General features: G+C 36.6%; 1 protein-coding gene across 1 annotated transcript in view; it reads left to right on the forward strand.

Moving 5' to 3' along the window:
* Positions 1-26417, forward strand: part of LOC122800248 (tetratricopeptide repeat protein 28-like) — a 761532-nt gene that overhangs the window by 305668 nt on the left and 429447 nt on the right. The gene's annotated exons all lie outside the window — the stretch shown is intronic.

Consider the following 26417-nt stretch of genomic DNA (forward strand, 5'->3'; position numbering starts at 1 on the left):
TATATTAGAGTATAACCCTTCTACATCCATAGTTACTAAAATACATTTAGATAACCCTTCTTTTTTGTGGAATAGTTCGTCTAAGAAAGCCAATGAATCTCTTAAATAGTTGTTGGTCTTTTGTACTAAAGGGTTTAAAACTGCATCTAAGTACTCCGCAATTTTTTCCGTTTTGTTTTTTTTGTTAGAAATGATGTGTCTAAACAGTGGGCTAGAAGCATTCTTATGGATTTTGGGAATACCAAATAATCTCCCTAGATTAGGTGAGGGGACTGACAAAAACATGTAATCTTCTAAAGAGATGACATTAGTAATCTATAGATTTTTCAAGGTCTTGTCAATATTGGTAAAGTGTATGTCTACTGGCTGTATGTGTATTTGGGTGAAAAATTCATTATTATGTAGTGTAGTTTCCATTTTTTTTGAATATATTCTTCTTGTTCCATCAAGACTAATCCCGTACCCTTGTCCGCTCTCATAATGCGTAGTGTTTTATCATTTGTTAACTGTAATAGTGCTTGTTTCTCTAACTCAGATAAATTAAACCATTTGTTAGTGCTGTTTGATGCACATAATTTCCTAATATCCCTTTCACATACTTTTAAAAAAGTCTGTATAGAGTTAAGAGTTGGGTTGTATGTACTCTTACTCTGTTGATTAGTGACATGTCTAGGAATGTAGTTGTTAGAAGCATCAGATAAATCAGAATCTGCGCATTGATCTGAATAATTTTCATCATCAGTATTATCTGAAATATCTCTATTTTTGTTTCTTTCATTATGACAATCGGCATGTAAGAAACGGAGGTTTAATTTTCTAGCGAACAACTTAAAGTCAAGCATAAGATCAGGTATATGCGCCCTTTGCGCTGGAATGAAATTAAATCCCTTTTTTAATACTTTTATATGTTGGTCAGGAAAGCATCTGTCAGTTAAATTGAAAATTGCTGTGTCCATTTGCTGTAAAACAGCTGTTAAATCAGTGTTAAAGTAACATTTATGTTAGTGGCTGTGTGTGGTAGTGATACATTATTAGAGGTTGAAGTATTCAATAGCGTAACATTTGTATGGGCAGAAGTATGAGAGTGTACATCTGATTCTGCAATGACATGAGTTAAAGCTGCATTAAAATCGGCTATTTTATTTTTAATGTCAGTAGTCTTAGGCTGAGAAGCAGTATTTAGTTCTTTGCAGAGCTCCTTGTGATGATTCTCGAGCCAAGAGATAGATACCTTTGCGGTCTTTTGCTGGTCAACATATTCCTGGCTCTTCCTCTCCCTTTCCCTCTGAATGCTAAATTCCCATCCGTCAGACCGGGCTGCTCTATGTCGTTGCTGGTGACAGTTGTCGAAGACAAAAAAACACTACTAGCTGCACGAGGGCTATGGGAAAGAGACTGGACTTGTGGCTGAACAGGAGACTGCATATGAGGCAGGTTAGCTGAATTAGAATGTGGCAATGAGACAGAATTAGTTGGTGTTTCTGTATTATGTTGTTGTTGAGCAGTGAATTGATTTCCTGCAAATCTTGTAGGTCTAGGTGCTGAATATCTATTATTCGATCTTACTACATTGGCATAGGTTGTAGGATTTCTGAAATGGTTATTACGCTGAGCCTGTGCTTGGTAACCACGGAAACCAGACCCATTGTTGCTTCTTTCCATTGCAAAACACGGAAACTGTTGTCTTCATTCATAAAAGTTATGAGACTTTCTTAAAGGATATGCAAAGTCATTTTTATACTGAAACAAATCTCTGTTCTTTTTTTTTCTTGTGTGTATATGTATGTATGTGTATATATAGATATATATATATATATATATATATATATATATATATATATATATATATATATGTATATATATACATGCACACACACATATACATATGTATATATACATATATATATATACATATGTATATATACATATATATATATATATATATATATATATATATATATATATATGCATATATATACATATGTATATATACATATATATATATATACATATGTATATATACATATATATATATATATATATATACATACACATATATATATATATATATATATACATACACATATATATATATATATATATATATATATATATATATATACATACATTTTTATATATATATATATATATATATATATATATACATATATATATATATATATATATATATATATATATATATATATACATACATATATATATATATATATATATATATACATATATATATATATATATATATATATATATATATACATACACATACATACACATATATATATATATATATATATATATATATATATATATATATATATATATATATATATATATATATATATATATATACATACACATATATATATATATACATACACATATATATATATACATACACATATATATATATATATATATATATATATATACATATATATATATATATATATATACATACATATATATATATATATATATATATATACATATATATATATATATATATATATACATACACATATATATATATATATATATATATACATACATATATATATATATATATATATATACATACACATATATATATATATATATATATATATACACATATATATATATATATATATATATATATATACATGTATACATATATATATATATATATATATGTATGTCTGGGGGGAGGATTTAGTAATAGCTGGACTTTCTTGGGCTTCTGTGTATGAAAAGGACTTGTGCGTAAATTCATGTTAGAGGTTTGAAAAGATTAGTGTATGTTCATTGGTGTACTGAATTAGAGTGGCATGTTTAACAGCCGGACTGTACATTATCATTTATGAATATGCTAAACAGCAATGGTCCAAGTATGGATTCTTGTGGCATACCAACAGAAATGGATAGAAATGAAAAACCTACAGTTTTCCCATTTGATTGCTTGATATTTAATACTTAGGGTCATGAAACCAATGTAGAGATGAATTAGAGAGGCCAAGGATATGGATTTTTTCTAACGACTCATGTCTTCCTATCATTAAATCTCTCTAGAGCTCTGGAGTTGCTGTGATTAGAACAAAATCCAAGTTAGAATGGGAAAAGATTATAACTGAAAAGGTATTCCATTGGTTGTGAATGTTTGCATATTTTGACATATCCTGGATATGGATGTCAGGATAGCAATGAGCCTCAAGTTAGAAAATAGCACCACCTTTATGTAGAGGTAAGGTGTAAGATTTTTTTTCCATATAGTTTGGACATGGCATTCCTGAATGGATTTAGTATTCATGGGTTAGTGTAGCGCATCAGCAGCTATTTTAATATATTAAGCAGGGAGATTGTCAACAGCTAGGGAGGTTGGTTTGTTTTAGGAAGTATTTTCTAATAGTTGAAACTGGGACTAGGTGAAATGAGCTATGTGGATATCAAATTGTTTGGTCAGGTCTGGTTTGTTAGTCATATTCTCTTTAATTAGCGAGGTTACAGCTTGCATGAAATGCTTGAAATGTTTTTCAGTATATGCATGTGGGTCTGTTGTAGTTGGATTTGGCTGGGTATTGTGACCTGGGTTAAGATGAGTTTTTGCAGATGCCCAGAAAAATTATATATATTCTGTATGCTTTTTTTGAATACTGCAATAATAGTTATCTGCATTTATATTGTGCTTTGTAATATTTCTAAGGTAGCTGAACTTTTTACAAGTTTTCTTAAGTTTTCAGTTTGTGTTATATCTTTCAGGATTTATTTCTCTCTCTCATAAGCTGTATGTTTCTTGAGATAGCTAATGAGCAGAGTTGATTTTTGACTTTTTTCCCCCTCAGAAGAACTTGCTCATTCAGCATGTTGAGAAATTGAAATGTAGTACTAGCTTCTAGTCATATTTTAATGTTGCAGTTGTATTGTTTTAAGGTATGGGTGACTTTTGAATTTAGATAACTTGCACTATAGTAGGGTTTTTTTTTTTGGCAACCTGAGAAGGATATCTAGTGGCAAAAATGGAAAGAGAATCCGTAAGAATATTTAAAGTGCCTACAGGGGAGATGCTACTACGGTTTGTTGCTAATATCTAATCTAGTATGGATGCTGTTTTAGAAGGTTTATTACATCTAGCTGATGTATCGGTGAGCTGTGTAAACACATAAAGATCAGTACTTATGTTGGGCGAGTCAGAGATTATTTGGTACTGGTCAGTGTTAGTTTCTCATGATATTTTCATAAGTAATATTGGCGAGGATACACAAGTTAGCATATCTTCAGTGGTGTATTATTTCCAGTGGGAGTATGCAGTTCAATGATAAATGGACATTTGTGAGTCTCCTTTGACTAAGGAAATCAGAAGATCTGATTGTTAAATTGTGATCTATTGTGAGAGTGAATTTCAGTATATTACAATATATAATGGCTATTCTTCTTTCGGCTTTTCCCCATTAGAGGTTTCCACAGTGGAACAGTGGTTTGCTGAACAATTGTTAGTGAAGTTTTACAGTGTCTAGTTGCCAGCCTGGCATTCAACTTTTCACAGAAGGCTCTCACACTCACACCTAGGGCCAATTTAGTGTGTCTTGTCCACCCGTAGCATGTCTTTGGAATGTGGGAGGAAACTGGATCACCCGGAGGAAACCCACACGACGGCAGGGAGGATGTGCAGACTCCGCACAGAAGGCACCGTGGCCAAGAACGGTATATAATAGCTGTGCTGCTGCTTTTTTTGCGTTATGATCAGCTCTAAGGGTGTTGTATGTAAGAGTAAAAATGTTTATTGCATTTGATTTCTTGATTTAGACAAGTTTCACTAGTCACAAGGATGTGTGAGATGTGAAGGGTTATGGATGCATGTAATTCAGCAAGCTTGCTGCAGGTATTCCTGAGATAATTATTAAGTTTTAGTCCTGTATTGTTTGTATTCCTCTTTTTTTGAAAAAGGATGGTAGTGTTTGAGGGGATGGAGGCAGAACAGCTTCTTGAGTGGGTTAGGTTGAATAGGGAATGCAGAGAAGAAAATAACTACTTCTTCATACTTTAGCTTTTATTTCCAATTTAAAGAGGTTGCTTTGCTTTATATCCATGTGTTTGAAGAAGTGGATTTGGGAGATACTGTAGAGACTGGGATACAGTCAGAGTATTAGTGGTAACAGTGATATGCTGGGACTGATTACTATACAAGGATTAGTCGCAGGATAGGAGCTGAGCAAGAAAGGTTTCCTCCTCTGTTTTGCTCAGCTCACATTTCCTTCTCTGTTTTACTCTTGTAATACTTGCATCCTATCATAGCCGTATCTGTGATGTGTAGTGAAACAGTATGAAAAATGTGGGAGTGGAGATGAAAGTGGGTAACAATGAATGTGGGTTAACCAAGGCATAGGGCTGTGTTATTGTATGCATGTCGTTTTTTTGTATTGGTTAGTTTGTAGGTATAGTTTGACAAATAAGTGTAGCAGGGTGCATAGAGTTTATAAGGTAGTGTGTTTTACAAAGGATTTTATGTAGTGAGTAGGTAGGTCTTAGGTGACAGGGTATTAAAAGGTGTACTATGGCAGTGGATTAGAAAGATAAGTAAAGAATGGTACAAACGGTTGTTGTTGAGATTGTATGGTTACTGAGTAGTAGGGAGTCTAGAACATGGACTGCTGATTTAATGAATGGGCTTGGTGGGGCTGAGCTTGATTTGTGATTGGATTATTTGAGAATGAGAGGCAGAGAGTGAAGAATGGTGATATGAAGGTATTGGTCGATGGAAGCGTGATTGGTTGACCAAGAGGGAAGTAGTGTTGGGAAAAATGAATTTTAGCAAAGTATAGGGTGGGAAATTATGAGATAGTCTTGTAGATGGAGGCAGGTGAAGCTATAATAAATGTGTATATTTGCATAGTATAAATGTAGAAAAGGACATGGGTGGAAATTGGGAATAGTAACAGTAAACACTAACAAAAACATAACCACTCTGTGTTATTAATTAAATATTGCAACAAAGCATGCTATTTTGAATTGGAAGATATAGTTACTTACGTAAGGAAAGTAAACTAGTTAATATACTTAGAAGTAAGGCTGAAAATGTATGTATAATTGATAAAAATATAGCTTCTAAAACATTCAATACAAGTAAAAATGGATGAATGAACTTGTTAACATGACTAAATTTCATAACTGCACTTATTAGTGGACTATTAAAAACTAGTAGACCTACAGCTGCACAGAGTTTTCAGCCAGTATAATAAATGCAATGACTAGCATAAGTTCGTAAAACATTACTAAAACAGCAGTCTGAGTATTGTCTATAATAAATGCAGTGCCCAGTGTGATGCAAGTGATACCAGCCTTCTAGAAGTTGCATTATATACCGTAGCTAAATTATCAGTTTAACTTTCAGCTACCTGATACAGTAAAATGAGCAAGCATTAATGCCCGGAAAAAATTGGTATCAAATGAAATCCTGCAGCAGATTAGAGTTGGGCATAAAATTCAATGTAGAATATTGACAAATTTTTATATTTTGATTTGTTTTGCTAAGAATTTAAATAAGCATGGCTTTAAAAAGTTAATGCTTTGGAAGTATATTTCACATTATTCTCAAAACTTAGAGGAGAGAATATTTGGGAAAAAGTGTTCTAAACATCTGTACTTTTAATAGATACGGTATAGCACCAAAGTCTCCTTAAAGCAAATAAAGTATTTCCTCACTTTTAGTAGTGATCTGCAAAGTGTGACATCAAAATAGTTGTATTTCACCATATTAAAGATATTTAACTGCTAAATTTAGGTGACATTGTCTTTTACAGTCCACAGACATTTTTTTTTCAAACTATGATGTCATTGTTACCTCCACAAAGTTGCACTACATCCAAGTCACAAGATCTCTCTGCAAAGAAACATTGCATGCAGTCCCTAAAGTTTTTTTTTTGTCACTCAGTAAAAGTGCATATAGGTTCATAGGTTGGTACTAGGGCCTATACAAGCCTAGCCATAACAATTCCCTGGATATTTCTTCCCACAATATTTACTTCCCTGGACCCCTGGCTAGAAGGGCAACTGACGTGATCCTTGGGGTGAATTTCCTATCTCTCATCCAATCGTCAAGGTTCCTTTTGAAGAGGGCCAAGGAGGTGTTCTGCTTGATATGTATGTGCAGTCTGTTCCAGAGTATGGGGAGTCTCTGGGTCAGGAACCTATCCCTCCAGCATGTTTTGTTCATTGTGATGACAAGGTTTAGATCCCAGGAGCGTGTAGCTGTGAGGGATTGGGATTTCTTTAAGTTGAGCGTTTCTTTAAGTGGAGCATGTCCAACAGCTCAGGGTTTGACACGGCCCTGTATGTTAGGCAGAGATCGCCTCTGGCTAGACTATATATGCCACAGAGTATAGCTGGAGTTTTTTTAGACGGTCAGCATAGGGAATCTGCTTTAGGCCTGTGATTCTTTTAGTGAGGTATTTATGCGGCCTTTGTGTTATAAAGGTGTGAAATATATAATGTAAGTTCATTGGTAGTTTTCAGTAATGCAGCAGCTGCAGTGTCATAATGGATTGAACCAAAAAGCATGTAGTACAGTCTTAGAGCATATCTACTTAAGCTCCCTAAGACCTAGGGCCAGTTTCCAAAACACTTGCTGTCAGTGTAAGTGACCCACTTACACGGAGCACATGTCTTTTGTACTCTGATCCCCAGTGTAAGTTATAGTTAAGCCTTACCCCAAAGTAAGTCACTTGTACTGAGAGCAAGTCTTTTTGAAACAGGGCAGACTTAGACTGAGAGTAACTCTTTTTTGAATCTGGCCCCTAATGTACCTTTTCTCAAAAGTAACAGAAGATGTTAAAATTTTGCTGACCTTAAAGTGAAGGAGCGCAACATGCAGTACAAGATAAAATCTGAATGTGCATGTTTTAAAGTTATTTTTAAAGCAAACAGACATCTCTGTATACAGAAAATGTGTCTTGGTGAGTTTGTGTGGTCCAGCCTTTGTGATCACTGGAAGAGCATCATCTACCTTACCAGGTGAGTTTACTGCTGAAGGGTTTACTGACAATATTGCCACTATCAGATTTGCTCTGCACCAGCTGACCCCATATGCAATGTGGTTACCCTACTTTTGTCCATTTCTTGGCGGGTGTTTGAAATTGCAGATTGTGAAGAGCACACTATTGTTATGGCATGTATGCAAATGACGACTTGCAGATTGTATCTCTGCCCTTCAGGGATAGTGTTGGCTTGTGTTCATGCCCTTGGACTTGTGATTTTTCATTTGCAGCTCTTTGCAGTCTTCCTTGTTAATCATTTAATAAGTACAGCGGAAAGCTGCTTTGAAAACAATGTGTTACCCTTTGCTGCCAAAGAAACTAAAACCGCATGTACTGAAAAAAGAGCAAGATTTTAAAATGTGACGAGCTGCATATTTCCAAGTAAGTTCCTGTATTCTTACGAAATGAAAGAGAATAATGCAGTCTTGGATAGTTCTGAAGTTTTGTCCTCTAAAAAAGTTAGAATACCTTAGTCAGACATGACCTTTCACATTAGGAAGACCGATCCTAACAGACATAGATATGACATAAGTTAAGTCGTTGTGTTGGAAAATGTCAAGAAACATTCCATCTAAGCCATTCAATTCAAAAACGAATGATTTATGTGCATTTTTGTGCACATGGTTTAGGCCTGGTGTTTTTGCCGAGCTGACACAAGATAGTATTCTATTGCTTTATTATTATTTCTATTGGGGAAAATATGGTCAAGACAACACTGAAAATTTTCAACTTTCCAGTACTGTGTTTGCGGGAGATGGACCTCCCTGCACCCTACAGACTCCTGCAAGTAATGTACTGTAGAACATTAATGTAGATGAAACCAACATTTTTTGTAAAAATAGTGCAGTTTATTATATGGAAATAAAAGATTTTTTCCCAAGCAGAAATAGTTTTGTGGTTTAACTAAATGCCCAGCAAATACATTTACCTCAGTCACCATCCTTTCCTTGGAAGTAGTGCATCCGTTTGGAGCTCTTTGAATTTCGTTAAGGCACAGTTTTCATCCTCTTGCTCAGAGAGTTCCTTAAATGTGGTTGATTCCCTCTGCCCGAACTGCAGTTTCTGACACCAGGGCCCCTTCCATAAAGAAATGTGTCTGTGGTTCAACTGGTAGCACACACACATTTAGTGCTAGAAGATGAGAACGCTTTGGGCTCTATTCCCACTCCAGGTGCTTGGATTCACTTCTTATACATACTGCAAATTCACACACATCTCCCAAACATCACCAGGAAATGTTTTAGCCTTAGCTGACTCTTTTTTTTGTTAGGCATATAGAATAAACACTCACTAGACTGGAAAAAACAAAGGCACTGCATGCTACTTGTCCAGTATCAAGATCTGTGTTGTCACAAGGGTCTGAAGGTCTGTTAAAACAGATGGATGTTAGTATGATTTAGTGGTGGCGCTTATGCAAGTGAATGGCCTGAAGTGCTCTAACAAGAACGATATGCAGGGAAATGTCATGAACTTAATGTGAATATGTTAGGTAGGAAAAACACTGGTCTTTCATATCTTGCCTTCCCCATGATTGATGGTTAGATAACAAGGTAAGGTAATTGGCTTTACCAACTTAATAGTTGGTGTAATTCTAAAGAGATCCTGTATATGTCTGCCTGAGATAAGATGCTAGATGTCACTTCCTCTTTTGCCATTGATTGCTTACACCTGTCAAACCAAGGCTTCTGTATATTGGCTAAACCTTTGATGACCACACAGTCCCTTTTTTGGTGGAGTTTCGCTAATTAACATTCCTACATAGCAGACTTGAGCTCAAATTCAGACAGGATATTTGAGAGACTACTGAATGCTAGGAGTCTGAAGAGAGTTATCAGAACTTAAGGCACTCCTGTAACTCTAACACATTCATGTCCATGTAGTTACAGTGACATGGGTTCATTGTGCAATAAAAACTTCCTCTGTGTACCAGGACTTGCTGTCTGTTGTGTTCAGACCTTTGATAACTTTGGGGCAGTACCTGTATCTGTCAGAAGCATCACCAACTCAAGTTAAATTATCTATGACTTTAACTTGGAGAGCTAAATCATCAGTGACCAATCCACTGTTACTTTATTGGTAGCTAAAGATCCCCATTAGTATCCCCAAAGTTCATGAAAGTTGCCTTAATACCATTGAGTGGTTAAATTTCAAACCAAATACCTCCTTGTTAGGTGTGTCAGTTTACCTATGCATTTTTTGCACTCTTAAACCTCTAAAAATGTATAGGCTCAGCTTTTCCTAGAGTCAGTTTCTACCAATGAATCACAACCAATTGAAGAACTAGAGCTACCCACTAGATGCTTTAGTTTTCTTGACCTCATCCTTATCTACTTAGTTAATGCCTGTACCCCCCACCACACATCTCTTCATTTCTGTTGAAATCTGACCAAATTCAGTCGTCTTCTCTCTCAGGTGTTGTGGTACCACCCAACCGCAAAATGAATGTCTGCAGGGACCTCTCCAACACTGATCTGCTTCTGCTTGTAGAAGACTTGAGCAAAACACCCGACAGTCTCCTGCAAATGGATGCAGCTTAGAGGTCTGCCACATTCAAATCCAGGTTTTACCGGCACCTAAACAGATTGTAAAGACTGTACCCATCTGCACTATATAAGATGGTAAGCTCAGGAACAAACATGTCAGATGGAACTCCCTTATTAACAAATTGTTTTAAAAAAAAAAAGGAAAATGATGAATTGCAAGAAATTACCACCCTTGTACTTCCAGACCACACTGAAACATGCCAGCAAGGGACTTGAGTACTATTAGAAAATGTAAAGTGGAGTAAGAACTTAAGGTGTCACTACAGATACTAAAGGAAACTACAAATATTTCTTTAGTTATAGCAGGAAGTTAAGTAATCATGCACAACAATGCAAAGAGATCTATAATATCACATATTCCAATTCCAAGAATATGCCCAGTATCTTAGCAGGCAAATGTAATGCTAACTTTACCCTCCCTATAGGGTGGGTTGAGAGGGGCAACTTTGAGGGATGTGATCAGTGAATTCCAATCTTTAAAGCAATATCAGCTTTTAAAAACTAGTATTACATTTGCTGTTAAAACAGAGTTCTGTAGCACTATGCAAGTGTGTGGTCTCTAGCACTCCATAAAGGGGGGGGGGGTATAAACTGTAGGAACTCTTTGGTACATTTGTAGCAAGCAGTTTGCTACAGTTTAGAACAAGAAATTTTTTTTCAAGTAAAACCGTGAGCACATTAGTGCTCCATTTAGACAGGGTCGAAACAGTAGCATCTGTTGCTACAGTTTATACCCTGCTTCCATGGAATGCTATAATACTATGGTTTTAGTTAATTTTGTTTTTATTGTTATAAACTGTAGCTACAAATGTAGCAACAGACTTCTACAGCTTAAATCAGGCATGCTGCACTAAGGTTGACTGCAAATGCATAAGGGCCGGGACAGAGCACAGAAACAGGACTTGAATGGCTGGGAGAAGGAAGGGGGGGGGGTGTACATATGGCCACCTGGGTTGGTGTACCAGTAGCGGGAGTGTTCATTTTTTTTCTCTGAAGTGTAAGAGCTTTGGGGGGGGGGGCATTAATCAGCCAGTCAGGTGTTTTTTTTTTTGCTCTTCACTTTCAAGAGCTGAGGAGTGAGGGGTTGCAGTGATGGTTCAGAGTACCATACTGGGGGCACTGGCTGAAACAGCTATGCTTCTGGTTGAATGCCCACTTCTGAAACTCCTGGCTCCAAAGGTAGATCCTGACTGTGTTTGCTTGTACTCTTGCTGCTGAAAATAACAATTGTCTAGTCTACTGGCTGTGGGTCCATAAAATAACTCTTAAAACTCATTTTATAGAAAAGTTTAAACGTGTGTAGAAAGTATGTGATGGTGTCCTTCCTTATTATAGGAGTTATTAGGGAGATGAGTCTAGCACTTTGTGTGAATTGTGATGGTTATCATCATTTTGTATCCCTAAATCTGATATACAAATGATACATAATTCTTAACAAAACTACAGCTAGCTATGCTGGCATATATTACACATCCACTGCCCTACTTCTCCTGGCATAGCTGGCAATGCCTCACATCATCACATCTTTCCCCCCTTTGAAGACTCAAGCTAGTTTTTCAAGTGACCCTTGAGAAATGTGTCTTGAGGGAGATGAGCCGGTCTGGGAACACATTAACCCATACCCTGTCGAGAGCCCATCTGCATTGGCATTGCTGACCCCACTACAGTGCTGTACTGTCATATCATATGTACTTGCAACCAACCCTAAGCTCCAACTTAGTAACTTGGCAGTTTGATGGCTGGCTTGATGTAGCCATAGATCCCCCTCAGACTCCTTCTGCCACCCTCTGCAATTACTTAGCACAATGGTCTCCCTATCATAGTAAGGCTTCATCATGTTTACATAGTGCAATTTATGCCCCTGCCTCCTGCCTAGTAAGTTTACCAGGTAGTTAATACCACTGACCTTCCTTGCCACTTCGAAGGGTCCCTCCAAAGCTGCTTGCAGCCTATTGTGTCTGACAGGAATGAGTGCCATAACCTGCTGTCCCACAGCATACTCTCAGCTCAAGCATTCCTGTTATACCAGACCTTTTTCTGCTGTTGGTCTTCTGCCAGGTTCTCTCGGGCCAAACACATGAGCTTCCTGAACCTTGTCCCAAGGTTCCCATTCAACACAAATCAAATCTAAAGGCCTCCTCACTCTATGTAATGTGTTTTTTTTTTCTTTTTTCTGCATTTGTGTGCTCATGGAGTTAGTGTTTAAGGGGAATGTAGGGGTTAAAAGGGTGGCTTGACATCCTGCAAAAATATCTATTTAGGATATATTTTTTATAGAGAAGGATTTCAGTGTTACCATTTTTAGTGAATGGGTTTGACAGTATGAGTTTCAGTGAAATGAGTTTTCATTGGTATGATAGGGTCCACCTGGATTTCACATCTCTTGCTGTGGCCTGTGAGAGTAAAAGTGTTTGTTTATGGATCAACTAGACTAGTTAAACTCCTGAAAAATAGGAACTGACCACTGACTATACTTGTGGTCGGACCTAAAACTTGAAAGGGAAGCTGCAGGTGTGTTTATAGAATTAGCAGCCTTTTTTATTAGTAAAGGAAGCCAAGGGATTAAGATGTTTATAATATCAACAAATCACAAACAAATTTAACTTTTTGTCATCTGCTTTTCTGAAGTAAACCCTATACCAAAGGGATCTGGCTAAGTTTACAGATGACTACAAGCTAGGAGGAGTCATCAAATCCCCAAATGACTTTGCCATCCTGTAGGAAGGTTTGTCCCAAATAACTCACTGGTGCAAAAATTATGGCCTGAAACTAAATGCCAAAAAATATATTATTGTATCCTTTGAGAAGTCATCTAACCCAGGAAACTACCACATTAACAATACACGCTTAAGAGCTGACCAAGTTTTTCAGGTTTTAGAAACTTGTGTGTAAAGTTACCTAATTTTTGACCAACATGCCCATTATTGTAAGAAGGTACTTCTATGTTGTACAGCTCATAAACAAAGGAATTGTGCCTAGATATAGGGATGATGTTGTCCCCCCTTTGTTCAGCCCTCATTAGACCAGTCATTGAATATAGTACCCCCTTTGGCTTGTATCTGTCCAGACACATGCGACAACTGGAACGCCCATGGAGATACAAGGCCTAAGAAACATGTCTTACATGGATCTACTAAAAGCCCTGCCACTGTACTCTGTGCATACAAGCATCCTTCAACCCTGTAATGATGGATGTAGTGCACATCACCAAGTCAGATGGCATCAGAAATAGAGATATACACACACAAATATTTTCAGAATCTATTCCATTTTTGAATAGTCACAGAGAAAAAGACTGAAGTGCTTGTTTTATACTGTATATTTTGTTAGGAATACACCATAATTTTTACAAGGATTTCACTAGTTTTGTTCCTTAACCATAGTAAATTAAAAAAAAAAAAAAATCATATATTTGATTATCATGGTCCATTTGACTGAATTTACAGAAATCCAAATAGTGTCGTATATACATAATGCTGAAATTAAGAAAATTGGTCTGTAGCACTGTATCTGAAAAAAATTAAATGCAATGCCGATACTTCTGTAAGGTATGCATTCCACCCTGTACTTCACAGGATGGAGGGCGGCTGCATAACTTATGCCCGTTACTTAATTTCTGTAACAATAAGGCCACAGACCACAATGAAAGGAAGCACTTGCTTTTGCTGGAAAACAAATTATTTTCTGAGAAATGGTACAACCTTGATTACTGTAATAAAGAAGTATGTGTTACAAGACAAGTACTGGAGGATGTTGGACATCTTTACTTGCAAAAAGTGATACATGTGGACGTATTTTGTTTTCACGGCTTTATTAGTTGAAATAGCTGTTTTCAGTCTTTTGTGCAATTTAATAGCTGTTATTGTCTGTGTTGCAAGTTTTAAAAGTACTTGATGTTTGTCAGTAACTCTGCACCAGCATGGCTTTTATATCCTTGTAAAACCTTTTATATTTTAGCTATGGGCTTTTAGGTTTTGCTAGGTATGAGTATGGATAAGAAAATATTTATAGGTTCATAGGAGATTACAAGGCTAACGACCCTAGAGCCCTTATAAGCCTAGCCATATTTATCCAGGTTGTCCCAATTGTCTGTGGTTAGATGAGTGAAGTTTGCAGAGGTAAGGGTCTATGGTAGTTAATACCCACTTCCTCTGTCCAGGAGGGGCATGAGCACCACCCTAGGAGTGAATTTGCAGTCACCCAACCATTGATCTAGGTTGCATTTAAAGAGGATCTTTGTGTAGGCTAAGGTTGATCAATAAGGCAACGCTGCTCAGTGTACAAATGAGTTGCTCCTAGAGCAGCAGAAAACTTGGAAGGATTTTACTGATAGCTGTTTAGGGAAAAACTGAGCTTCCAGGCTTTTCTGTCTATACAAGGGCACTGCTAACCTCCACGGGGTGAAGAGTAGTACCACTCAAATACTAGGATTAAATACGAGCAAAAAGAAACAAGTTTTAAGCTAACTACTGATCAGGAAAGTACATAAAAAGCCTTCCACCAGCAATCCTCAACACAGATAGGTTAGCTCAGCATACACCTGCCACAAGGGTGCAGGAAGATACCTTATTAATGTAGAATAGCTGGTTTGGAGCCCAAGTGTAACAAGCCCACACAAACTACCTACAACAGCCCTACAACTAACAGATAAAATGTGATGCAGTGCAATTAACTACTAAAACAGGCAAAAATAAATGTGGTGTGCTGGTGCATAAAAAGTCACCAAAACAATACAAACTGCACCACGCGGACTGTAGGACATGTAATTTTATTCTAGAACAATGAAATGCTCCAAATATAAAAAATGTTAAGCGCTTTCATCAATAAAAAATTACTTCCTCAGAACACATAGAAGTAAATCAATTCTATTAAACAATTGCACTTAATTACACCCTTAAAGTAAAATGCCATCCAGAGTTGTAAATGTTAAAAACATTCAAATTTCACTGTTGTCAATGCATAGATGAACTACTTACTATTTTAATCTGTTTGCCCTCTCTTTAAAACTGGAAGAATTGATAAGTGATCATTAAGACCAGGGGGGGAATTAGAGGCTAATCTAAGCTGCCACATTAACTCTTTTTTAACCAAACAATTTTTCCAGTCCCCTCCTCTTCCATCAAGTTCAACAATATCCACAATACCAAATTTAAACCCTGTGCATCCCTGACAAACTATAGAATGCCTAAAAAGGGTATTTGTCTCTTTTTTTTGTTTTTTTATCTCATAAAGGTGTTTGTAAATCCTACATTTAAGGGCCCTCTCAGTTTTGCCAATATAGAATCCATTACAAGTATTACATTAAGCAATATACACTATTTTAGTAGTGTAACAATTCCCTTTTCTTAAAAATAGTATACTCCCAACCATGTTATTTAAAGTGATAGATGAATCTTGTAAGATATAACTACATTGGGAACATCGCCCACATGGTTTATTATTTTCTCTCATATTAATTCTTTCAACACCCACTTTTTCCAAACTAGTTTTCAAGTTGATACCCACTTTAGTGGAAAAGGAAGGTTTTCACCCACTTTCCTATATATGTCACTGTTAGTTTTGAAAATACCCCAGTTCTTATATAAAATGTTTTTAACTCTGTTGGAAAGTGGGCAATGCTGAATAATACATGCCTGACTAAAGTCTATCAAATCTGTGTTAAAATGTATATTAGAATCAAGTTCCTGTCCCAAATTTTCACTATCAGCTGCCATGCATCTTATCGCATTACCCAAGAGTGGTTTATATCTGTTTCCCCATTTATCTAACACCTCCTTCAATATGGGTGCCACTAAATTGGGGGGGTATACTCTCTCAAAATCCATGGCCTTCAATCTTTCAAACTCATGTTTAACATCATCTCTTTTAGATGTCATTCTGGCAATTCTGATAGCCTGCCCTTTTACTATACTTCTTTTCTGACTCATAGGATGATGGCTTTGATAATGTAGGTAGGCATTACAAAAAGTGGGCTTACGATATACATTAGATTTAAAACCTTGATTGATTTTAGAGATCTTTACATCAAGATAGTTAATTTCAAACCTATTCAGTTGATGTGTGAATTTTAAAAAAAAGTTTTATTATTATTAAGATATTCCATGAATTGTGGTATGTCTGCAAGATTACCTTCCCACAAAACAAGAATATCGTCCAGGAATCTGTGATATAAAATAATATCTGATTTATATTTACTGTTCAAAACATATTGCATTTCCGACCCAAATAAAACTAGGTTCGTATATAAAAGGGAGCAGGCTGCTCCCATGGCTACTCCTCGGATTTGTTGATAGTACTCGCCCTCAAAAAATATATAGTTGTTATCTAATACATGAGGCACAATCTCACAGGTGAGTTGAATCCTTTCAGGGTCAATGGTAGAGCATGCCTGTAATTCATCTTCAAAAAGTTCCATCCCCTCGAACCTGGGAATGCAAGTAAAAAGATCCCTGGACATCAATAGTTAAGAATATAACATCTTTAGACCAGTAGTTCTATTTAATTTGTCTCAAAAAATCCCAAGAATCTAATTATATGTGGAATACCCTCCACTACTTTTTGAGTTGTTCTATCCACAAAGACTGCCAAATTGTGTGTTTTAGATCCACTTGCTGCCACTATGGGCCTAAATGGTGGTGAAATTATATTTTTGTGGATCTTGGGTATTCCAAAAAATGTTGGGATCCTGGGGTATACATTCACAAGAAAATGATATGTTTCTTGACTAATTCTTTGGTCTAACAAGTATTCCTCAAGGTAACTGTCAATATATTGATAAGTAGTATATATTTAATTCTTAGAAACTTACAGGTAATTAGCTTGGTCAAACAACATTTCTTGCATTAAATTGATGTAATTGTCAGTGTAAAACACCACTATACCATCTCCTTTATTAGGAGCCATGATCCTCAAAGACTTATCCCCCCTTAATTCCTTCATTAAAGTTCTTTCCCTGGGATTTAAATTGTAGTAAATATTTTTATCCTGTGCCCATAATTCGTATATTTCTTCCTTAACAACTTTTTCAAAAGTGTAGATCAAGGGGTTTAGGGGTGGGTTGTAGTACGAAAACAGCAGTAGGCAGTACATTTTTTTTTAAACTGCTGAAATACAGTCACAGTATACAATACAAGTGCAAAAATATACTTGGAGAACTTTTGTGTTTGCTTCCCAACTCAAATAGACCAGGTAAACACCTACTACCACTAGATGAATAATCTCAGTCCTGCTAATGAAAAAGCACAGTAAAGGAGTGTCCAGAGTGAAATGCTATCACAAACTTAAAAGAGATGTAATGCTAACACAAACATTTAAAAATATGGATACAGCAGTGTACTTTAAATGGCTTATAAATGTGTGATTATTCATCAAAAGTGTTTGCTTTGTATAAATGAACCAAGAGCCACTAAATTGTACAGAATTTGTAAAGGCACTAAAACAAGATAAGTGGATTAATAAGCCCTCCAGCCAATAAAACTACATGCAGAAATCTCAGGGGTTTCCACAACTTAAATGGACCAGGCTGCCTCCCAGTGCACTAGATGGTAAATTCACTGACCCCTTGATGTCAAAACAAGTGCTTGCTAAAGTTTAAAAATACACTAGTTTATCCAACAACTAGTTCAATGATGGTGAACCTGTGACACACATGTCAAAGGTGACACACCACAACTTTTTGGGTGACCCACCAGCGTTCACCAACACACAAGTTATCAAAGAAACTGAATGAACAAAAATACAAGAAATATGTGACCCTGCACTTATTAAAACTCAGTAATAAAAAATCAAATGCAATGTGTTCCTTTTTTTTTCAGTTCAATTCAAAATTACTATTAAAAGTAGGGTAATGTTTTGGTGCACTATTTTAAGCCCAATAATCAGTGCACAATTTGTTTTCTCAACTGTAACTCACTGATTTTTCTTTTACTTTTTGATACATAGCACACATGATTGGACTGTTTTATTTTTAAATAAATGAATATGTAAAGTATTTTCTCTTTTGTTGGGAGAGGGGGGAGGGTGACATGACAGCAGAGTCAAGATAGGCATTTTCTGAATTTTTGACACACTGAGCCCAAAAGGTAAGCCATCACTGAACTAGTTAGATAATGAATTCAGAGCAAGTAAATAAGTAGAACAGAGAATGATAGGCAAAATGCACTTTTTCAGTATAAGCACAAGGAAAGACAAATAGTTCAGAAGATAACAGCAATATAGAAGGGGAGGGGCTTCTTAAGCTCAGTTTACAGTAGGGTGGGCAGCTTAAAATCACCAGGTTTAAAAAGCACATCATTGAAGGGGGTGGTGGGTGGTAAAAACTAGCAGGGAATCACTTGCAGTGCTTTTAGTTTATGCAGGGTTGAAATATTTTCAGAAAAAGACAAAGTCCCAGAAAAGCACTATGTATTTTATTATCACTCAAACAATTTAATGAAAAAACATGTGAAGTGTGCAGTCTAGCGAATTTAAGTGTCTGTCTCTCATATAGAACAAAAAAACCAGGCCAAGTAGATTTCTTAAAACAGAAAACAAAATGGAATAAGTAAAACAGAAAGAAGCTTTATCACTTTATCACAAAACAATATAGGTTGACTTTCCTCACCTGCAGGGAATCACCAGCAGTGTTTTGATTTATGCAGGCTTGAACTCTTTTCAGAAAAAGACCAATAAACAATTTTGTAAACGACTGTAGTGCTTGTTGAGATGTATTTTATAGTCTTAAGTGTATTTATACACTGATTTGGTGGATAATATCAGCATTTTAACAATATGTTTTACTTCACTTTTCTAAAGCATTCAGTTTAATATTTTGATGACAAGTCTGATGTTTACCGGCATTTAATAGTGCAACCAAAAAATGTTATTTGTGGAGTATGAATGAAAAATTAAAGCTATGCTCTCTATAATATAGGTAATGCACCTGCTTTAAGACCATTAAAGGGTCATACATTTTAAGTTTTTGTATGTTTATAAAGTATTTAAGGACGGTAGATTATGTGGTTGGTTATAACGCAAGTAATCAAAGTCTAGTATGATGTCTAACTAAAAAAGCTTCTTATTATGAGTATGAGTTGAACAGTCAATAATAGTGACTTTTATATTCCAAATTCTTGTTGGTGAATATACAAGTAATAAGAAAACAGATGAGTTTGAGATGGGCTCTTGCTTTGAATCACATTCATCATTGGTAATTAAGGTGTTTATAAAACTGTCAAAAGTAGCAACTTCCTTAAATCACAGTCTCTCTGGAAAATTAAACGTAATTTCTTAGCAAAAATATAAAACACTCAGATACTGTAATTGTGAAATCCCGCTGTGGTGGTGCTGCGGTAGCATTGTCACCTCACAGTAAGATGCTGTCCGGTTCGATTCTCAGCTAGAGCGTCTTCTGCGTGGAGACATGAGTGAATGGGCGTACCTTCATTGAAGGTTGTGCATCAGGGCTGGTAACTCGGCATGTAAAAATCAACTACCAATCATTAGCGGACCAGAGTTCCGCTGTGGCGACCCCTAACCGGGAAAAGCTGAAAGATGCAACATACTGTAATTGTGAACGGCAGAGACGGAATCCTCTTTGGTCTGCCTGAGTCAGAGGCTCAGCTGGGTAGTCACGTTAGAGTACCACTGAATTGACTACTGCAGGGTTAAATATATAAGGGTAATTTTTATCCCATCTTGTTTCTAGAGCATCTCTGTCATTGACTGGCTATAGGACAGGTTATCTAACAGTTTGCCAGTGCTGTCTACATTTGTTTGTGGGCCTTGAGAAGGCATATAAGAGTTACCCCATAATGTCTCACTGGAACTGCTACAATGTATTGAGATGACATGGCTGCTGCTGCTTGTCATTCAGTTCTTTTATCTGAGGATCAGGAATTTTATCTTCATTGTTGGCATTAAATCAAACAATTTTGGAGTGGACAGGGAAATGTATCAAGGGTAAGTGTTCCTATTTCTGAACTAGATGCAATCAATGCAGATACAAGTTTTTGGAAGTTAGCTCCCTTTACGGGGGGTGTCTGTGTAATAGGATTAGAGGCTTACCAGTATGGGAGATCTCAAAATAGTGCTGCTCAGGATTAAAGAGGTTAGTTATGCTGCTTTGCATACATACGGTACATTCTGGGTACCTCCAGTGGAAAAGCTGTTTGGTAGAGCCGATTGGGACGAATCTGTGGGACAAACCCAGGTTGTGCTGGAAAAGATTATATCCTTTACCATGTCTGAGAATATCTGACCTTTTCAGAGATATACTGGAGTACTTGCTGAGTTATAGAACTGTGCTCTACCCTACTTAGGTTGATATCAGTATGACCCAGGTAAGCACAGACTGCTTAGAAAAGGATGTATATACTGTTTGAACTGTTTTACTGTTTTCTAAGGTTTAATATTGGCTAAAACTGTACAAAAATAAGCTATAAGAACTTATGAGTTGTTCACCTGTAGCACTTAAACATTTGTTCCAGAGTAACAAACAAGCAAATAATCATACTTAGTAATTGATGCCGTAATACACATTTGAAATTGATTCCATAGGAACAAATTGCTGTGCACAGTAACTGAATGTAACAAGCATTACTGGACTTGTTAAGAAGTAATTTATAGTTAACACTTGTGTGGAGTAAATGTTGATATGTCCACTGTGTCCTGAAAAGGTGATTATACAATGACCCCCCCCCCATTAATATTCCAAAACGTGCACGCTGATTGGTCAGCGTGCATGTTGTAAATCAGAGTTATAGTAATGGAAAAAGGTCCGGTCGCCCAGACTTTTTCCATTAGTATAACTCTTTTTTTTTTTTTTTATACAGCAACAGAGAACGCAAGATCTCCGTTGCTTTTTACAACCTGTCTCGCCAAGTTAAACGAGTTTAACATAGCGAGACAGCTTTAAAAAAGCAACAGAGCATCTCCATTGCTTTTTTTAAAGCTGTATCGCTATGTTAAACTCATTTAACATAGAGACAGGTTGTAAAAAGCAATGGGGATCTTGCTTTCTCCATTGCCTTTTGCACACAGCTCTGATGTACTGCGTAAGTAAATGCATGCGTAGTACATCAGAACTGCCACAGAATACCAGACAGCTGTGGAAGGGCAACAAGGAGGCATTGTACAATGCCATTATTTAAGAAAAGTAATTATTTTTTCTTAAATAATGTCATTGTATAATAAGCAATAATCCACTTCTAGGTGTGGGTAATGCTGGATTTACCCACGGTTGTCTTTGTTTGGCCACTCTGGCTTCGCCCTCATGACCAAACCACACCAACCGTGGGTAAATCCAGCATTACCCACACCCAGGCGTGGGTTATTGCTATAGTAATCGACACTGCAAATGTTTGATTAGCCTAATTTGTCAGTACCTCTCAACTGTCCCACTTTTCACAGAATGTCCAGATTTTTGCCTCAGTTTTATGGTCTGTTCCTCATAACATTTGTGCTTTTCTGTCAAATCACAGAGAATTGAAGTCACTAAATAATGACAAACATTTGAGCTTCAGACTTTATATCCTTCAGAATATGCATGGTAACACCAATCCTGTTCTAGCAACTTTCTATGCTTATAAAAGCAATGCTTAAAATCTGTCCCTACTTTTTGGCCTTTGTCTCCCCCATTATTGTAGGCTTTGTTCAGATCTCTTGTGCTAAGATGTTGAGAAGTATCAGGACAGAAATATCAAGGGCACATATTTTAATCCAAAGAAAGAATATTCATATTGGACCCACAGATGTTGGGAGTATATTGGACCCCTACTGGAATGGACATGAGGTATCCTTGTTGGAGACATGTGCAGTCTCTACATAACTTAAAGCTTGATGTTTTGAACTATGTGCTAAAAAAGGCCTCCTTTAAGATACACACCTATGCAGGGGACATTGCCTCCTGCCTCCCCTTACTAAGTAACAAATCTTTGCAGCTTGGGGATTCATGGGATCTACCCATGGATAACTAGCCTAATTTTGGTGAGAGCCCAGATATGTGTCATTCATGTATATTTTTTTCAGGCAGCATACATATATCCACAAGCAGTGGAGTAATGCAGGGATGAAGTGCAGTTTTATTTCTCCTTGTTTTTCCCTGCTTTGTTTTCATTCTTCCATGTGATTCTAAATTATTGCTTGAAATGTGTCCAAGTTTCCATCAATTGTTAAATGTGCAGTGAACTCACAGTACATGCAATGCTCTTCTAATGGCTGTATAAAATGTTCTAGTTGCTTAGCTTCTTCCATTCAGAAGTTGGTATACTCAAAGCCAGCATTAAAAACATGCTTTTGCATGCATGTAAAGTCCCTTTTTATCCTCTGTTAACTGCAACAGTATAAGCAAATAAGCATTTCAAAGAATCCTAAATGTCTGCCAGCTCTGTGGTGTAGAGAGAAGCCTTGATTTAATGACCAGATTATCCAGGATCAATTAATGGGCTGAGCTCTGGAAGATTTAGTGAGGTAAGGTAGGAATGGTAACACACTGTCAGGTGTTAATGGTCCATTGATAGTCCTTACAGTAAAGTCCAAATTCAGAAGAAACCCATAACCTACTATGTGGGTTGTGAAACAGTGGTGAAGTAAGGAGACTTGCTCCCAGTGTAAGTATAGTTTTATAAATTTGCTGAATGAAGATGGACCTTCATTTAGTGATCCTTATCTTATTCCAAGGGAAAGGATGTAGATTGACTTGCTACAGTCCTGTCCTCTGTTTGTGGCAGAGGTCCGGTACAACAGTGTCCGTCACAGTGTGTGACTGAGTGCACAAGCATTGTGTGGCATTGTAGCTGGGGTATGTGCATGCATGGAAGTATACTTTTGTTACACAATGGTATTATGTGCTCCTTTATCAGCAGCATACATGCCATACCTACAAGAGTGTGGGAATAGGATTATAATATTAAATCCGTCTGCTTGCTTTGCCACATTGTATTGTAGGCATAATATAGCAAGTTTCTGTCTATTCCCCAAGCTGGAAGCAGGGTCTTCAGTTAATGTAGGTAGCTGCAGTCTTGGGAGCGTGAAGCCGAACTCTTAAACTATTGGGAAAATTTATGAACGTGAAAGACAAGTGGTGTATGCAGGACCAGAGTCCCTTTGTCTGAATGGATCATGGGTGCCCTGGTGAACAGTGAGACACTGATGTAGTCAAAAGGCATGATTGTAGGAAAAAAAATTATAAATGTCTCATCTGTACTGTTTGTCCACTGTACTGCTATGTTGGACTTCTTTCTCATTTGTGCCTAATATGCTGTTCTTCTCTTATCATCCTATACATTATGCTACCGTAAACATACATAGTCTGTGTGTATATGTATATGGATGCACTTTGAATCATCATAGTGAAAATTTTGTTTAGGGAGGATCTTCATTTTTATTGTTCTGTCTTTACAATATGCAAATTATTGTATATTTTTTCTACTTGTATACTGGGTATTAATAAACAAATGCTTTTCTGAATTCTCACCTGGGCTAAACCTGAATATGGGCCATTAGCATCTGTGTTCTAGCATCCGCGGTGGTGGTGCTGAGGTAGCGTTGTCACCTCACAGTAAGTCGCTGTCTTGTTCGATTCTCAGCTAAAGCGTCTTCTGTGTGGAGACATGCGTGAATGGGCGTACCTTCGTTGAAGGTTGTGCGTCAGGGCTGGTAACTCGGCACGTAAAAATCAACTACCAATCATTAGCAGACCGGAGTTCCGCTGTGGCGACCCCTAACCGGGAAAAGCCAAAAGACACAACAGCATCTGTGTTCTAGCACAGATAAATAAAAATTAAGCTTTCGGAATTCAATTTTTTTCAGTGTAGTTTTTGAGACCACCATGTTATGGCTGAATTTTTATTCAAATATTAAATAAAGGTTTTAAAAAAACAAAAAGCTCTGGGCTGTGGTATTTGACACAAACTTTAGTATGTTCATCTTGATAAGTACCATTTTAAATATGCTTATACGCTGGTTAGTATCCTCCAAATACCTGTATATGAAGTTATTTCAACTGTAACTTGCCTGTAATTCTGAATCTGTGTTTGTGTTTGTCAACAGAAACCTGGCTGACTTTCTGCTGGATGAAACGAACGTTAAAAGATTCAATCTGAAAAAGCAAATTGAATGCATATTTTGTAGGGGGGGGGGGGGCTAACTCCCCTCTACTCCCCATATGAGGAGGCTTCCTCCAAACCTTTACTTATATTTACTAACTTCATAGTTACACAACAATGCAAAAAGTAAGACGAGCTTAAACTATGAATCACTACTATTACACTAATAAAGTCTACCAGCATTGAATTAATATGTAGAACACTAGTTAGAAATAGCCTATCACAGGATAGAAATGACTGAATTAAAACTTGCCCAACTTTGTAACAGTTGTCTTTGACTTACCGTATGTAATATGATGAATATTTACAGGTACCTAACACCACTGTTACATTTTCCTGCACTGCCAATAGTTTAATTTACAACCCAACGTGTGGCAGTCTTTCTGCCTTTTGTTGACTGTACACTGTAGGTTTAGATGGTTGTCTTACTTAACGTAATGTATGTTCTGTACTTTCGGGTTGTGTATATAAATAAAAAAAACAGTGGATTTGGGAGTCTTCTGGAAATCACTCTCATCTTACCAAAGTGGTCACCAGTTGTGATGCACCACATTCTATATTTCAATTGTTTCACTTTTCACTCGAATATCCATGAGTTCATAACCCATTTCCTCCATCTAACATCCAAGTCTCATGTGGAATGCTCTAATGTCCTACTGGACTTCTTATATATGTCAACAATAATTAGTCCCTTTTGATATGAACCTGTGAACCTATCCCATGCTCTAGAGTTGTAGTAAAAGAATAATCCCTCAATTACTGCCAGATGTTGCCTGCTATACTGTTTAAATTAATTAATAGTAAAAAACACACACAGTCTGATGTTCCATTATGATATATGTATAAATCCTCTTTATCACATTAACCTAAGAATCTGGAATGATTAAAGTGATGGAAATTAAAAACTAGGCCTGCTGGATGCACTAAAGCTCATATTTATCTTTTTAATTGAAAGCAGCACTTCAGTGAAAAGGAACAGAATCTGTTAAGCGTTCTGAATTCTAACACATGCCAGCTGTCTTACAGTTGATTTTAGCGGTATCATTTTCTTTTCCCATTTCTGTTATACATTTTATAGAAAGTTTCAAAATGGCCATTGTTCAACAGAAAATATCCAATGTTCTTCCCACAGAAATGATATGAATGATCTAGGGAATCTAGAAAGTCAAATATAAAAAATATGTGTGGCCTTACAGAGAAAAAAGTTAAGAAACCAAAATTGCCTGCTCTTAAACTTTTTCGTAACATTAGTAAAATGTTAAAAAATGTAACTTCTTGTTTATTACATTGTTCCTTTGATTTCTCAGGCTGTATTGTCAGCTTTGTGTGCTTTTTTTTAATACCATGACATATATCCTTTACCTGGATTGTTAAAACCCACTGCAGAGTCATATATCAGTCACTCCTTTTTAAAGAGCAGTTCATACCCACTCTACATAATCATGCAGTCCTGATTCAGCTCACATTTATAACTGGGAACTGTATTCCACTTATGCATGATCTATAGCTGAGCTCTTGCTTTATTGCCTTCACCCTACATGAGGTCATCTTTCACTGTGACAAGCTTTTGTACCAGGAATTACCAAAACAGCAAATGTCAAAACACTGATCCCAAGGGATCAAAACTGGAAAAAAAACAAAATTAAAATTATTTGCAGGGGGCAAGGCCCATGCGCCCTGCATATGAGGAGCTGCTTCCCCCTGCTAATTATATATTACTTTTTAAAAATTTCCAAGCCTGGGGAAAAAAACCAAAAAAAACC

Source organism: Protopterus annectens, chromosome 4.part0, assembly GCF_019279795.1.
Source record: "Protopterus annectens isolate FY-2018-M chromosome 4.part0, PAN1.0, whole genome shotgun sequence".
NCBI classification, from domain to species: domain Eukaryota; kingdom Metazoa; phylum Chordata; order Ceratodontiformes; family Protopteridae; genus Protopterus; species Protopterus annectens.